Source organism: Stegodyphus dumicola, chromosome 12, assembly GCF_044657685.1.
Source record: "Stegodyphus dumicola isolate Sdum_Otavi_A_Nest chromosome 12, ASM4465768v1".
Classification (NCBI taxonomy): domain Eukaryota; kingdom Metazoa; phylum Arthropoda; class Arachnida; order Araneae; family Eresidae; genus Stegodyphus; species Stegodyphus dumicola.
The window spans coordinates 51,064,664-51,080,192 of NC_140779.1; the positions used below are offsets into that span (position 1 = coordinate 51,064,664).

At 33.4% G+C, this 15,529-nt stretch overlaps 1 long non-coding RNA gene across 1 annotated transcript in view; it reads left to right on the top strand.

Annotated features, from left to right (window-relative positions):
* Nucleotides 1-438: 438 nt before the first annotated feature.
* Nucleotides 439-15,529, top strand: part of LOC118205434 (uncharacterized) — a 70,504-nt gene continuing 55,413 nt past the window's right edge. The window contains exon 1 of the long non-coding RNA XR_004760992.2: nucleotides 439-500. This is a non-coding gene — a long non-coding RNA (uncharacterized LOC118205434). The remainder of the gene's footprint in view (nucleotides 501-15,529) is intronic.

Sequence of the window (15,529 nt, forward strand, 5' to 3'; positions counted from 1 at the left end):
ACAGCCCTAGTGGGCTTTACCATAACCAAATAAACAAAACCAGTCTTAGGTAATTGCTGTTTAGTGCTTTTATAACCCATATTCTTTCCTTTCCAGAAAATATTTGCAGTGTTTTTCCTTTGCTTATAACGTGGATTATTTCTCCTTCCTTTGTGTTTTCGCATGCATTCGAATTACTCGTGATTTGGGCTTAACCACATGCTTCGTCTGCAGTATTAGCCTGATTAATCAGGAATCTCCTGTAAAACTAAAGAGCACTCAGGATGAATATCTTCAAACTTTTTTCATGTTTAAGAACATGACACTTTTAAAGAAAAATGGAATTTTAGGTTCATTACCTTTAACATCTATTCTTTATCTATAAATGAACTCTATTTCTGTTTGTAGAAAGATTATAGATGTCTGTACATAGATGCATTACTAATTTCACATTTTCTTTTTTCAGGTATTCGGCTTTTAGTAGAACATATTATAAGTGTCTGAAACAAGCCACTTTTTGGGTAAGCATACATTTGTTGCTCCTTTTCATGTGATTTTACATGGGTTGGTGCAATGTATTTTTATGCATAAAATAATGCATTCTTCTATGTACTGCATTCGATCTCTGAGATTCTTCTTGCTTGTGTATTGATCTTGTGTATTACGTATCAGTTTTCGTCAGTAGTAACAACGTGGAGCACCAGATGTTCGCCTTTATGATCTTAACTTAATATGATGTGTCTTCTTCTCAAGCATTATGCAATCAAGTGGCACTGAATTTGTAGAACGATTAGGTATATTTTGGAGCAGGCAATAAGAGAAATCAACAGTATTTTACAACAGTCTCCGGGATTTGAACTCAGAAACTTCCAATCCGAGCCGAACCTGCTTCCATTTACACCACAAAGACACGCAGTAAGAGAGAAGAAAATTCCTTACAAACTTACCTACAAATTTCTGTACTACTAAATGGATTATTTGTAGTTTGCTTAAAGATTTCTAGGTAAATTTTAATTTTATCGAACTTTCATAAGCTTGAGCTTAATAAGTTGCCCAGTTGCTAGCGTAAAAACTCTTAAACATTCAACAGGTAATTTAGTTTTTGGAGAGTGTGGAGTTTGGATATAGCATTATGTGTTGTTTCCAGAGTCTCCACTACACTACCAAATTTTAAATAACACCTTCTCCATTTCCACGTTTTTAGTGTTGTAATTTAATTTAAAACTGAATAGGAGAGAATTAATGCCATTTTTTTGAAGTATCTTTGTGGTGTAGTGGTTAGCGCATTTAGTTAGCAAACCAGAAAATCTGCACTTCAGCTCTAAACGGGCACATTTTGATTTTTCCCGTTTTCCCTGCGAAAAACAAAGTCCAAATGTTTCTGCAGCCACGCTTGAACTAAAATGAGTTTGACAATAACTTATCCACAACCTGTCTCAAACACCTTCAGGTAAAGGAAATGTCAAGATTAAAAACCTTTATTTCATGTCTTTTTGAGCTGTAGCGGTTGGCATATCCAACTACAAAATTCGAAATTTCATGTTTCAGTTCTCTAAGACAGGACAACGATTTTTCCGTTTTTATGTTTCGAGAATACTAGCAATCTCTGAAGTAACTGCGGCCCACCAGCGATAAAGTCGATGAACACTGATGGTTCGGTCTGGGATTCCGATTCCGATGAACGGGCTGGCTGCATGGACATGCAGGGCATTTCGGGGTTTTCTGCATGCGAAACATGTATATGAGCAATATCTCTCAGAAAGTCCTCCACGAAGGCATTCTTTACCTTTAGCAGACAGCCCTAGTGGGCTTTACCATAACCAAATAAACAAAACCAGTCTTAGGTAATTGCTGTTTAGTGCTTTTATAACCCATATTCTTTCCTTTCCAGAAAATATTTGCATTCATGCGAATTTGTTTTACAACTATATACGGTTCAGAAACTATTATGCATTCCAGCAGACCTAAGAATAAAACTGAGTCTTCAGAAATAGAGCTTTATAGTGAGCTGAACAACAAATGTCTTGATAAAATTCTTGTCATTATAAGTAACTTCAAAAATTTCAATAAATAATATTTTTGAAGGTTTTTTTAACTTAATTTTTTCGTAAACAAAAACTTTTAATATAGTTTAATTCACAATTTTTTTACTGCTTATTTATGAAGTATAGAAGGAAGGCAATTTTACTAAAATAGATAAATCATTAAATAATTTGAGAAAAATTATTTGACTCAAGTTTCTGGAATATAAAATTTTTGTTCTCTTATCCCACCTAATATAAGCTTATATTATCAGAAATATAATTTTCACTGATTTATATCAAACAATACTTATATATATCATTCATCATTCAGAGAACGGAGAGAATTGCGGACAATATTGCGGAGAAAACCACGCAAATGTAAAATATCTTCAAACAAAACAATGTGAGAGAAAAGAAAGCAAGGAGAAAACATAACAGTTTTAAAACATTGTGGTATGAAACCTTGCTCTAGGAAAAAAAAAAAATGATGCGAAACCTTCGCAGTTTTAAGACATCGTCATACAAAAAACAGGAATGGAAAATAAAGCACACGCAAATCATCGCATGATTGCATTTTGATATTGCATTTTCTGAATGTAAGAAATTTTGGTGAATTTTCATGTAGTGATGAGTGTATACATAAAGCAATAATCAATAATTCCCTCTTTATTTTTAGTAGTTTGTATTAATTAATAAATATTTACCCATACATGTTTGCTGAAAAGGAAGAAGGATAAATAAGCATTCAAATTAAATTAGCAAAAATTAATGCTACATATAGCACACCAGTTAATAGGTGCCAAATTTCTGTTGCTATATTTTTCATGAAAAAATATACCGTAAAAATCAATAGAAATAGAAATATATGTCAGTTAACTTGAAATTGTTACTCAAAATTTGAATTTTCATTTCACAAAAGGTACTTATTTTTCAAAATAAGAAGTTCTAAAAAAAAGAAAAAAATAATAAGAAAAAAGTAAATGTTAGCTATCTTGCATTTACAGTTTGCATTTTATAAGCATGTTTGGCAAAGATATTAATATACGATTTACCGATATGCAGAACTATGCGTGCCTTTTAAAATGCTGTTCGCCAGAAATCCGGAAGTTATATTAAAGAAAACTGATGAGGATTTTCTGCGAAATTTGAATAAGAAACAACTTTAGTAGAATTATATAATCCTAGAATGTTAGCACCATCTGTTAAAAGGAATACAAAAGAATATCTCAGCTGAATCTTTCTTTTCTTTCAATCCAAATTGTGCCTTCAGATGTCTACTTGCAGAATAAATGTTTTCATTGTTTGAAAATTTTTCCTGTGCCAGCAAGTTAATACTAGGATATCCTTACTCTGATTCTTCGGTTTTCTTTTTATGCATTGCTTTCATTGCATTGTATTTTCTAGACGTAATTGCTACTTGTTGTAACCCTCGGGGAAGCACACGACCCTCATAACCTCTGTTTGGAAGTCAAACTATAGGTTATGAAATAACACGACTTTTCTTGAGTTCATCCGTCTTGTTATGAACTTTGAATAAACACTGTAAGTGCATTATTAGTTTTGTTACTGAATATTCGTTTAAATCCTGTTGTAATAAGAAAAGTATATGCTTCTCTACCATTTGAAATCTAAACACAGTAACTTTACACCAATTCAAAATAACAATCGAGATCCATTGCGCCATAACTTTTTGTAAGTGCTAAAATATTTATCGCTGTAAGTTATTTTTCGTGATAAAATACGGTAGATGACTGAACATTATTTTTCTCAGGAGATCGGAATGTATAATACTAGGTTAGCTTGAAATCGGGTATAAATATATAAAGCAAATATATAGTGGCCCGTTGGCGCAGTGGCTAGCGCATCACGCAGCAGCACCACAGTTCCAGGGTTCGATCCCCGGGCTGGATAAGGTCGACTCAGCCTTTCATCCCTTGATTTCCATCCCTTGGGTCGATAAAACGAATACGAAGTTCGCTTGGGAACTAAACACTGGGGGGTCCTGCGACCCAGTTGGCCACTTGTTCAGGGCATATGCTTACGCACCCCGGGGCCGTCGGTCAAGAAAGCAGATTTCGGGGCGCTGTCGGCCTTGGCCCACTAGGACTGTTGCGCCACTGAGCTTGTGAATTCTGAAATTTAAGTTATCAGATTGTGGAGTCAATCGGTTTTTTTTTTTTTTAAAGTAGCAAATGTAGAAAATGCGCAGTGGCCTCGGAGACTTGAACCTAGACCTCTCGGCTACATGTCGAATGTGCTAAAGTTACACCACGAAGGCATATGCTGGAAGGAGCGAGAGAAAACCTTATATACTCCGATTTTAAAATTAAAAGAAATACAAAACCACTCTCAAGCAAGCAGAGATGTCAATCGAATTATAAGTGGCCATGGAAGATTTCCCTATTATTTTAATAGGTTTGGGCTTCAAAAAAATTATAATGGTAACTTATGCAATGGGATTGGAGATGCTCGTCATTTTGTTGAAGAGTGTGTTATCACTAGAGATACAGAAGAAGAAGACAAAAACTTTAAAGCATTGAATTACAATGGCGTAATAATGAAAAGAATTACATATAAAATTATGGCAAGAATTGGTCAAACACTTGCCGTAATTTAGAAAAAAAATAGGCATAATATATAAGTTTGCATGTGGCTGCTAGTATTTTGAGTGCTTTTCTATTATTTTAGTTTAATTCCTAACGCTTTGCTTTATTCTCTTTCCCTCTGCTTACTTTTGTCGGTACGTGAAATAAAAAGAAACCAGAGGTCTATATACTAGAACCTACTGGTTGTATCTTATGATTTCGCTTTTGTTATGTTTTCTAATTATTTTTGTTTTATTTTGTTGGAGCTGTTGTTGTTTCTGACTTGCTGTGGCTCAGTCCACAGAAAGACCATAGAGCGACGTACTGACAAGGGAGTCGGGCACCTCACATCACCTTACACACCCTCTCTTTTAAACAGCGACTAAGGATTAAGGGATCCAAGCACCAAATCCTAGTGGAAACGAATTATCTTTCACCACCTTTTAGTTTGGGCGACACTGTAGAATCATTAGGTTATTTCGAAGCAGGAGACATGGAAAATGCGCATTGCCCTCGCCGGGATTCGAGCCTGAACCTTTCAAATACTCGCCGAGTGTGCTACCGTTATATCGCGAAGGCATGCTGGAAGGAGGGAGAAAATACCTTATAAAACTACCGATTTATAAGACCCAAACAAATTTTATACATGAGCTTACTTTCGAGGAAATACGGTATATTACTTATGATAGTCATGCACTTAAATTACCTCTTTAGCACATTTACTTCTCTCTCAACTAGAAGCACTTCTCCAGCAACATTTGTGCGTTCAAAATTGGCTAACTGTGTATTACCTGTAGTAAAATGAATCTTCCTTGATATTTAAAGGGGTTGAGGTAAACATCTAAGATTTTTCCACTCTTTGTTTCATAAATTAAAAGAAAAGTATTTTAATTATTATGATTAATAATAAAACGATCATACCTAAATAAATGCAAATTCTGAAGGAACTTAAATGCGAATAAACTCTTGATGAATTTAGAGAGCAGGAGGTTAATGAAATTTAAATTTTTTCTTATGGATTTTTCTTTCTTTTTAAAACATCAAGTTTTTTTTTAAACATAATTAAAGAGCATACTCTTCAAGACGCCTCCCAAAGCCAATCAACAAATGAATGCATCCCTGAAGCTTTCCAAAACCACAAATCAACCTAACAGAGTTCAAATAAAAAAAAGTAAATAGATAAAAAAGATGGTAAAAAGGGCCCCCCTCCAACCTAGAAACTTAATAACTTTAATTCCGTACCATTAAATTGGAATTCACAGCCGAGTACATTTTATTATAATTTTAAATAAAATAATTGAAGAGAAGTGAAATTTTGCAAAGAAAAATATTAAAACATGGGGAGAGTGCGGAGAGAGTAATAACAGCCAAAAATAAGGGACGAGTCCATAGCTGTGGGACTTAATGACTTTCGTTTCTCCATTTATCATTCAAAATATCCCCCTCTTCTACTTCGCAACACGCTTTTACCGCAGCTAGTGAGGCGGCTGATGAGCAAAGATCTGTCCTTGAATGCATCATTACTGGGCGCCACAAGAGAAAGCAAAACTAAGTATTATTTTTTCTATTCAACTTCATTGTCGCGGAAACTTTTCACACTTTTAAAGCAAATTACATAGTTTATGGAGAAGGCCAAAATATAAACTCTGTCTGAGATTTGCAACGCAGCAGGATTTCATAAGAAACAAAAAGTTGCAAACCGAATACTGGACTTGATGACCATGGCCATGTCTTGAAAAGAAATAGGACAGAGCTCTCGTGGTCGTTTTCTTTTGCTCACAGTTTCTAAAGCTAAAAAAAGTATGTGCAATAAAATGGCAAAAACGTAATCAGTGTCACAAAATGTCATCCGCTTACTGTAAGATGAACATGTATTCTGAGTTTATACGTTTTACACTATTTTAAATATATTGTAGATGCTATTAGTTTTTTTTGGATCAAGAGATTTAGAAAATCATCTGTTCCCTTGTCTCTATTTGAACCACGGATCTTCCAATTACTAACTAAACATGCTAACCGTTTACACCATGAGAGCATATACTGAAAATGCAGTATTTACATTCTTATTCCTTTAAGAGTCACTGGGGAGAGGCTTAGGTTCCCGTAGACAGAATACAGGTGATAATAAGCAACCGACTACCAAATTACACTTTGTGTTCAACTATAGAGACTATTCGTTTCTTCAGACAGAAAAACAGGAAAAATCATCTGTGCTGTTATCATCGAGATTCGATCCTAGGATCGTGAAACTGCTAATTGGATATGTGAACCAAGCGTTCACACGATGGTCTAGTTTTTATTATTGTCATAGGCTTAAGTCACAGAAAATCATTAAGCCTCTTTTTTCCTGTGGAATAGGATTTAAGTAGTAACCAGTCAGGGATGGTAAAGCTGCAGCTGATTCCGCAAAATCGTCCACCGAATGTCAGCTGAAGTTTGCTTGGCTATGAATGGTCAGCGCCCCCCAACCGGATAACAGTTAGTGACTCAACGAAGAGCTCGGGCTCGATTTCCGAAGAAGGCGTGAATGGTTGTAAATTTTTAGTATCTGTGAGGCATGGGTGCACTCTAGACTATGTGACAAGTCGAAAAGCCTTGAAAGACAAGAGGTTGGTGGTAGAGGAAAAGGAGTCGGAAACCCTCGAGGTACTCTCCATCAAAATTAGGGGGGGCGAATGAGCAAAGTCATACTGTCACCTGTATAGGTCCCAAGATTCTTGCCAACAAAAGGCACAATCTTGTCTCCTTTCCAGAATGAATCTCGTTCGATTACTCTGATATCACACAAGCGAAATTGCCATAACAGCATGATTTATCGGTTCTTATAATACCAGGTAGGCATAAAATTGAGCAGTTATGAGGAAAACAAATATGAAGAACAGAAATCTTCAATCAATCGATTTACTGTAACACACTTTAAAGTAATTTAAAAGAAGCACAAATGTGAAGAACAAAATTCTTCAGCCTAGCGAGTTATCATGGTATATCAGTAAGGTTGAGTATACGATACTTTGTCATAGATACTTATGTTACTAAAGCATTCATAAGAAAATGAAATAAAATGGGAGAGGGAAGAGAAAGCTAGAGAAATTTATTAAAATAAGTAATTGAATGTATTTATATGTTAGAGATGACTAAAATGCTTCCAAACTAAATCAATCCGTAGATTTACTCCATTCTGAAGAAATTATAACAAACTGTAATAGAATCTCTCTCATTGAGCAACTGGATTAGAAAAAGGTGCCATCTAAAAAAGATCTATTATTTACTGCATTAAAATCACGTTGCGCTCTTTTATTTCTTCACACAATAAGAAACGATGTTTTTTTCAGAAGACCGAAGATGAAAAAATTCGCTCAATGGGAATAGTAAGGTCAAGTTTCCAATTTAACGAAATCTATCTTCTGCTTTACGACCATAAAGTACGTATCATAATGCATTATGATGTTCAAATTGTAGAGATTACCAAGACTTGTCGGTCTTAATCACACGTTGCAAACTAGAAGCACATAAGAAAGATATTGTGGTTTAAGATCTGAAGCTCCTCATTACCTCTCCCAACTGAAAATATTACTTAACCACAGACAAAAAAATCATATAGAGATTCAGGGAAAAAAAGTAGCCACACAATAGCCTGCTTTTGACACATTTTGATAACAGTGGTACAAGTAGTATGTGTTTCCATATTACACATATAATTCTGAGTGCAATAAAAATTTTTATTCGCAAAGTCACTATACAATAACAAGATTTGCTCTTGTGTGACGTCACTGACTCTTAGAAACTGCTCAGAAACTACTATTTCCTTTGTGGCTTCTCTCTCGCGCATCTGTAAGTAAGTGATGGCAGCGTTGGAAAGAGCCTAAGCCTCCGGTCTACTGACCTTTCTTGTCTGCCACTATTTATTGCCGTAGGCTTACATCGAATCATCAATGGTACCTCAGTACTATAAAATAACTTTTTAATCATTATATTTGAAACTCAATGTTTTTAATGGATTATTTGAATTTTTCTAGTTATTAACGTGATTATATATGTGTCATTTTTTAGACAGTATATCGTAAGGCACATTTCCACATTTAAGAGGCTTACTTAACTTTTACCTTTGCAGAAATCTGGTTTCTTTCTCCCATACTATAAATACATCTCACGTAATATAAAATAAGCAAAAGTATCGAAATTTTTCTTCGCAAAGAAAAGGAAGTTCCCGGGGGAAGCTGATCTATATCGTTCCATGCAGAAAATCGAATCCCGCTCCCTGGAGTGTTGTCTTCTTTTTGTTTCGTCACGAGCAACTTCATTTGGCAATGAGTGGACGTTATGTGAGTGGACACAAGGATGACAGCCAGTGACATGTCTGGGCTGTAAGGTGGGGACGCATTAAATCTCCGGTCATCCTCATCTCGAATCATCTCCTCTACTATGGAAAGAAAATGAGAGCTTTCTAGACAGCAAAACTGGAGAATATATCCCCCTTTTGGCGCTATATCTTACGTACTTTGAAATCATTTTTGAGAGATTTTTCGAAAAAAATTTAGTTAAAGAATGCTGTAATAATGCACAGATTTTCGTTTATCCTAAAGAAAAGTATTATTTTTTGGATTTAAGTTGGGACAGCAATATTCATCAAGAAAAGACTTGTAGGGAATATCAGCAAGAAGCAGTTGTATTGTAGATCAATGGTTCTTGAGTTCAAGGATCTCTTTCATATAATGTACATCTTGCTAGACCTGTAACAATTAACTTGAATATTATTTCTATTACCTTTTTCATAAAAATATTAAATACGAAATTAAATTTTCCTTTGGAAAAATGCACAGATCTTCACTTATAACTCCCGGGCGGAAAGGAACCACAGACAGAGTTTAATAAGCTCTGTTTTGAACATTACTGTCTAAGCAAGCAAATGCCTAATTAACATTTACCAATACTGAAAGCCAACATTTAAGATAAGAAGAAATGGCGAATTAGATATTTAATTCTTTTATGATCTCGAGATACAGAGTAATAGCATCTACATGCGCTATAGCCAAAATTAATTTAAATTTTCAGCATTACGAAAGTTAAAAAAACAGTGGTCGTAATAGTCCAAATTATTTAATAGTTAAAAAACGCAAAATTATGCAGAAATGTTCGTAATGCTAAAAATTACTTGATAATTATGAAATGGGAAAAATAAAATATTTTATCCAATAGCTTCTCAATCTTTTTATAAAATCTTAGCTTAAAGCGAAAGATGCTCTATAGTAGAGTAGTATATAGATTAATAAAAGATTAAGATTTACAAAGATATCCTATGCCAGTGTTAATCTGCGAAAAATGAATGACGTAGTCTTGTTAACATTATGAGGAATAAAGATTAGAAATACATGCCACGCAAGATTTCATAAATTTAACGCAAAAGCCACGTATATTAATAACGCAAGAATACCGAAGATTATGTTCCGAATCGATATTAGGAAAGAAGAGGAAACAGAAATCGATTATAAGAAGTTTATAATGATGTAGACAGTGATACAGTACAACGTAGATGTTCTCGTCTATCAACCGTCTGCTCTTGTTTCGAAACTAAGCTAGTAGAATTTTCCCCCTCTCCCCAATCGAAGGAGAAGTAATTATCTTAGGCCAGTATAAATGTTTGCCAAATTTCGTCTACAGAACATCAAATTTTAAATGCAAAGTTGTCCTAAAATTTTCACTGATATCGATAATTACTTACAACCATCAAAATATCACAGATACTACAGATTTATACTGTAGAATAAGCTTAGTCTTTTCAATTTTTAGTTCTATACCCTACCTATCAGCCTGAGAATTTCAAATAATCAATCATTTTTAACAGAAACTTAAAAATATTAGAAACAACTGAATCAAATAAGCTTTCATTGGTTCAAAACAGACTAATTTAAAAAAATAAGATTAATTTTAAGAATTAGAAATAGATTAATTGTAATAACAGTTGCAAGATTTTTTCAGATCTAGCGGCCAATACACTCATATTCTAAGCAAAAGAATTACAATTTTTTAATGTGTGTAATTTGATAACCTTGATGAAATTAGCCACTGTTTTTGTTTTAGGTATCCAGTCGAATTTAGGATATATTTTCAAACTGCGTTTATTATAGCATGTGAAACAATCACTGGGATAAAGATCTGGAATGCATTTGTCACTTGATACCATTTCTGGCAAATGATTTTTCATCTAACTCAATTTACATTTAATATGTAGTAACTAAATCCTTAATCTTGTTTTCCCTAATGCTAGAAAGATTGATTTTTAACGAATTTCTTAAAATTTAATGAAAAGATATCGAAATAAAATTTTGATCCATTAATTGTTTCGCAATGTGTACGTGGGGCTTAAAGGTAGCTATAAATAATTTAGCTTTCTGTTCCTTGGACACAAGTCATCATTGGCAAATATTTCTCATCCAATGTTAGTGAACGTTCTTCTTCCCTGCTTCATACGCCAGAAAGATATGTTAGCTCGTTCTCTTCTAGATATGTCACTGAAAAAGAGGTTTATCTTCTTAAATATCTCGAGTTTGCAATATTCTGCTCTTGTCTTCCATAAGATTGGCGAAGATTTGGCGACGTTCTACTCTGGTAACCCAACAGATCGGGAGAGGATGAGGGCCTAAGTACAAATGCCAGTCCAAGAGACCATCCATCATCATCAACAATGAATTTTGCTCCCGACTTTTTTTTCCTTGGTCTTCTCTTTCTTCCTTTTGCCTCTAAAAGAAAGAGGATGCCACTGTGTGCATTTAGAGAAGGAATGTTGACTTTACTTTGCACTTCTAAGAGGCAGCTCCTCTGGGGTCGTTGCCAAAACTCACGCTTTCTACCCATGAAGAAGAAAAACACTGACAGGTCGCCTGGTTAATCTTTTAATTGCTTCAAGGTACTCAAATTACTGTAAAAGGGGAAAAATAAAAGAGAGGAGAAAATTAAGAAAGAGAAGATGATGACATGAAGAATCTACACTGGAAGTTTATTTCTCAGTGACGGAACAAAAGGCCGGTGTACTTAAAATTTTTCTTCTTTATAATGTTTTTCTCGAACTGCTCAAAGTAAAGTTGAGTAATCTCTTTTACATAATCTTTTCATTTAGTTTTTCGAATAGTTTCTAACTTAAAATAATGAAGAATATTTTAAGAATTGTTCTGCTGAAACTCACAAAAGGGGGGGGGGAAATCTGAATGTGAAAAAAACTTAACTTTATCTGCAAACAGTTAAATTTATCTTCAAGGTACCAGACACTGGGAATGTGAATAAATCACTTCTCTCCAAATACTACTAGGCTATCTAAAGCTAATAAATGCTACTCAACTCAAAATTAGAGGCACTAGTAATCAGCATTTGAAGCAAACTTATTATATATATTTGATCTAGTATATCGATATAGATATTATTATTGTTAGATTATGACTCAAATTAATGAAAGTAAAACTGTTTCACTTTTTCTCAGCTGCAGGACACTGTTAATTAAGCATTCGTCGGCAATGTCCAGATTGATGTCATTTAACTGTCCCACCGACGAGAATGTTACACAGGGTGCTCCCAAGGAACAATTGAATTATAACCGCAAGAAGTGAAAAGGACCCTGTTTGGATGGGGAACTCCCTAGGTGAGCAGATTATAGAATCTCCTATCCCTCTTCCCCAACTACCAACTTTTTAAGGGGACTTCCATTTTGACAGACTTTTAAGTGCCCCATGCCATTAAGACAGTACACATTTACAAGCATAAATACCTTCTTCGGTTTTGAAGTCAGGTCCAACAGTATGGCAGTTGCTTACCACTATTCCAGATAACGGTAAAATACTCGACAACAAAAGTAGGTACAGCAGGGCATTTCAATTTCAATGGTAGCTATTATTATATTTTGTCTCCAAATTCCACGACTCATTTTGCTTTTTCTATTAAATACGGTAATGGTTATTAGAAAGATACTAGTCAAATGAGGAGACAATTTTTTTCTGTTTTCTTTTTCTTTTTTTTAGCTTTTATATAGTGCACATAAATTTTATTAGCTCTCTTTTCGATGCTAACATAAAGGTAAATTACGTCATCTGACTCAAGATGATTACACATGCGACTATGATAATGTCATACACACACCTGATTTATAAAAGTGCTATGAGGTATGGATCCCATGTGGAAACTTCGTGGTAAACTCTTAAATTTTTTGCTATTAACACTTATGACCGTAGTAATTAATATAATACAAATATTTTTCAAGTATTTTTAATAACGATTTTTAACCTGAATTTATTCCACCATATACTATATGATAAAGGCTCAAATAAAAGCCGACGGTTTGCTTCCGTAAAATGCTCATCTAGAAACTATCCATTTCTTTGCTAATCTAGATTACAGGTGAAAACACTGAGGCAGAAACAATGAAGAAAACGCTGCGGAGAAAACAAAGCAAGGCGAAATATCGTCGTACAAAACAGTGTGATAGAAAAGAAAACAAAAGGAAAACATCGCTGTTCTAAAATATAGCATAAAACATCGTTGTTGGAAATAAAGAGATTCAAAAACTTAATTTGCATTTTAAAAACATCTTCGTCAATAAATCGTGGTAAAAAATAAAGCACCTACAAATCATCGCATGACGATAACATCGCAAGCATGCGTGTTTCAAGCTTTAAAAGTTGTAAATGCATATTCGCATAAAGATTTGTGAGCGCAAGAAGGATTGAGGAAAATATTTACTTTTATATTTTGAATTAACTAACAATTTTTTGCTGAAAAATTAAGACGGAAATTTCAGCATTCAAAAACTGAAAATGAGCAGCAAATTAATGCTACTTATAGAGGTTAACAGAATTTTATAATTTGATAATTAATTAAACAATTTTAATAGAGGTAATCTCATGCAGTTACTCATTTTCTTTTTTCTGTGCTTTCTTAGACTATGTTTTTCATGAAAAATTACCAGCAAAACTTTATAAAAGACATTAATTAATTAATGACCTTTATTCTTTAACTATATAGGTTTAAAATTCTGTCAACTACTATACCTAGCATTATTTTTCTACTCATTTTCAGTTTTTGAATTTTTAAATTTGCTCCTAACTATTTTGAGCAAAAATTTATTAGTTAATTCAAAAATATGAAATACAAAAGTAAAAATAATCCTCACTCTTGCGATCACTAATCATTATGCAAATATACGAGTTTTCAATGACTGAAAAAGTATGTCAGCGATGTTATCGTCATGCTATGATTTACGGGTGCTTAATTTTTTTGCCACGATATTTTCAACAACGATGTTTTTAAACTGCGAAGTTTATTAATCGTTTTTCGATGGCGATGTTTTCTACCTCGATGTTTTAGAATTGTGATGTTTTCTCCTTGCTTTCTTTTCTTCCATGATGTTATGAACAATGATGTTTTCACCTTGCGTTGTTTTTTCCACGGCGTTTTCACCTACGATGTATTTGCCGCGATGCTTTTCGCTGATACCCTAATCTAATATTTCAGAATTTCAGAATTCAAATTCAGAACCAGATTTCTCACCATATAAATATACTCTAATCTGTTTGCACGATGAAATATGGGTTTATTTCTGAAGGGAAAAAATAGTTTAATTCGATTAATATAGTTTTATTTTCATTTTACTAGCTAACATGAAAGGCAATAACTGTTCTATTCTTTATTTAGTATGCTTCTTACTAAGGGTGTTCTTGAAATAAAGCAAAGTATCAAATCATTTGCCCAAAATATCAGATAATCAAAATAACAAATCACCATTTAATAAATCATAGCAAATAATCAAGCTATTTAAAAGTTCTATTTTCTTAACAGAAAATTAAATTTTTTCAATAATCTTATATGTAATGCATGTTCTGCAAATAGCTATGGCTAAAAATTAATCTGAAGAGCCAAGCGGATATAGAATCATATTAACGATGTCTGAAGATTAAAAAATCAACGGCACTGGTAATACTATTTTCACGCAATATATTATATTTAAAAAGATTTTACATGAATTCTATGACATAATGCAGGTATGTTTACTCTCTTTATCACATGTACATAAACGCAAGGGATCCGAGAAGCCCAAATTACAAGCTTTAATTATCATTATATATTATACTCCCAGATTTGTAGGTACAGCATATTTAAATACGTATTATTTGAAATGTTTAGAATGCATTCCGAACAATTTTCTAATAGTAACCTGAATTTTCATATGTATTAATTTACTGCCGGAAAATGGGGGCACATTTCAAAACCTCGTCGTACTTCATAACTTCGGCAATGATGATTGTTCTGAGTTCTGGAATCGTTTGCTGCTGTATGTTTAGAGATGGTAAATTTCATAATTTAATAACAATTGTATCCTTCATTTTAATATCAATGGTATAGTTTAATAACAATGGTCTTAACTCCTCTGCATTATTAGTTTTCTGATAGCTGATAATAGTCATTTGTTTCCTAATAACAGTATATTCGTTATTAGGAAACATTAGTATATTCGTTAAACTAATTCTCCTGATTAAGTAGTGATAAACACTATTATTGCATCATAATAGCTAACATTGATAATTTTAATGTAAGTTTAACTGTCAGATTGTTAAAATCTAAAATGGAAATTTTTGTTATCCAATAATTGTTTTTCAAACTACTGAAAAAAGACCTCACTGGAAAGAAAGAAAAAAAAATAGGAAATGTTTGTCTGAGTTCTAGCAACTCAATAATCAAGGTTTCAGACTGAATCATTCGAAGACCTTTGGGTCCAGTCGCCGTTGAAAGGATATACTGTGTAATTTGAATTAAATATATTCTGAAATAATTAAATATAAAGAAATTTTAAGTGAAATTTCATAACATTGAGTTTAATTATGCAAAATGAATATTAATATATCTTAATTTACATTCCGTTTGTGAGCTGTATAACCTAAAATATAAGACATGTATTTTAGT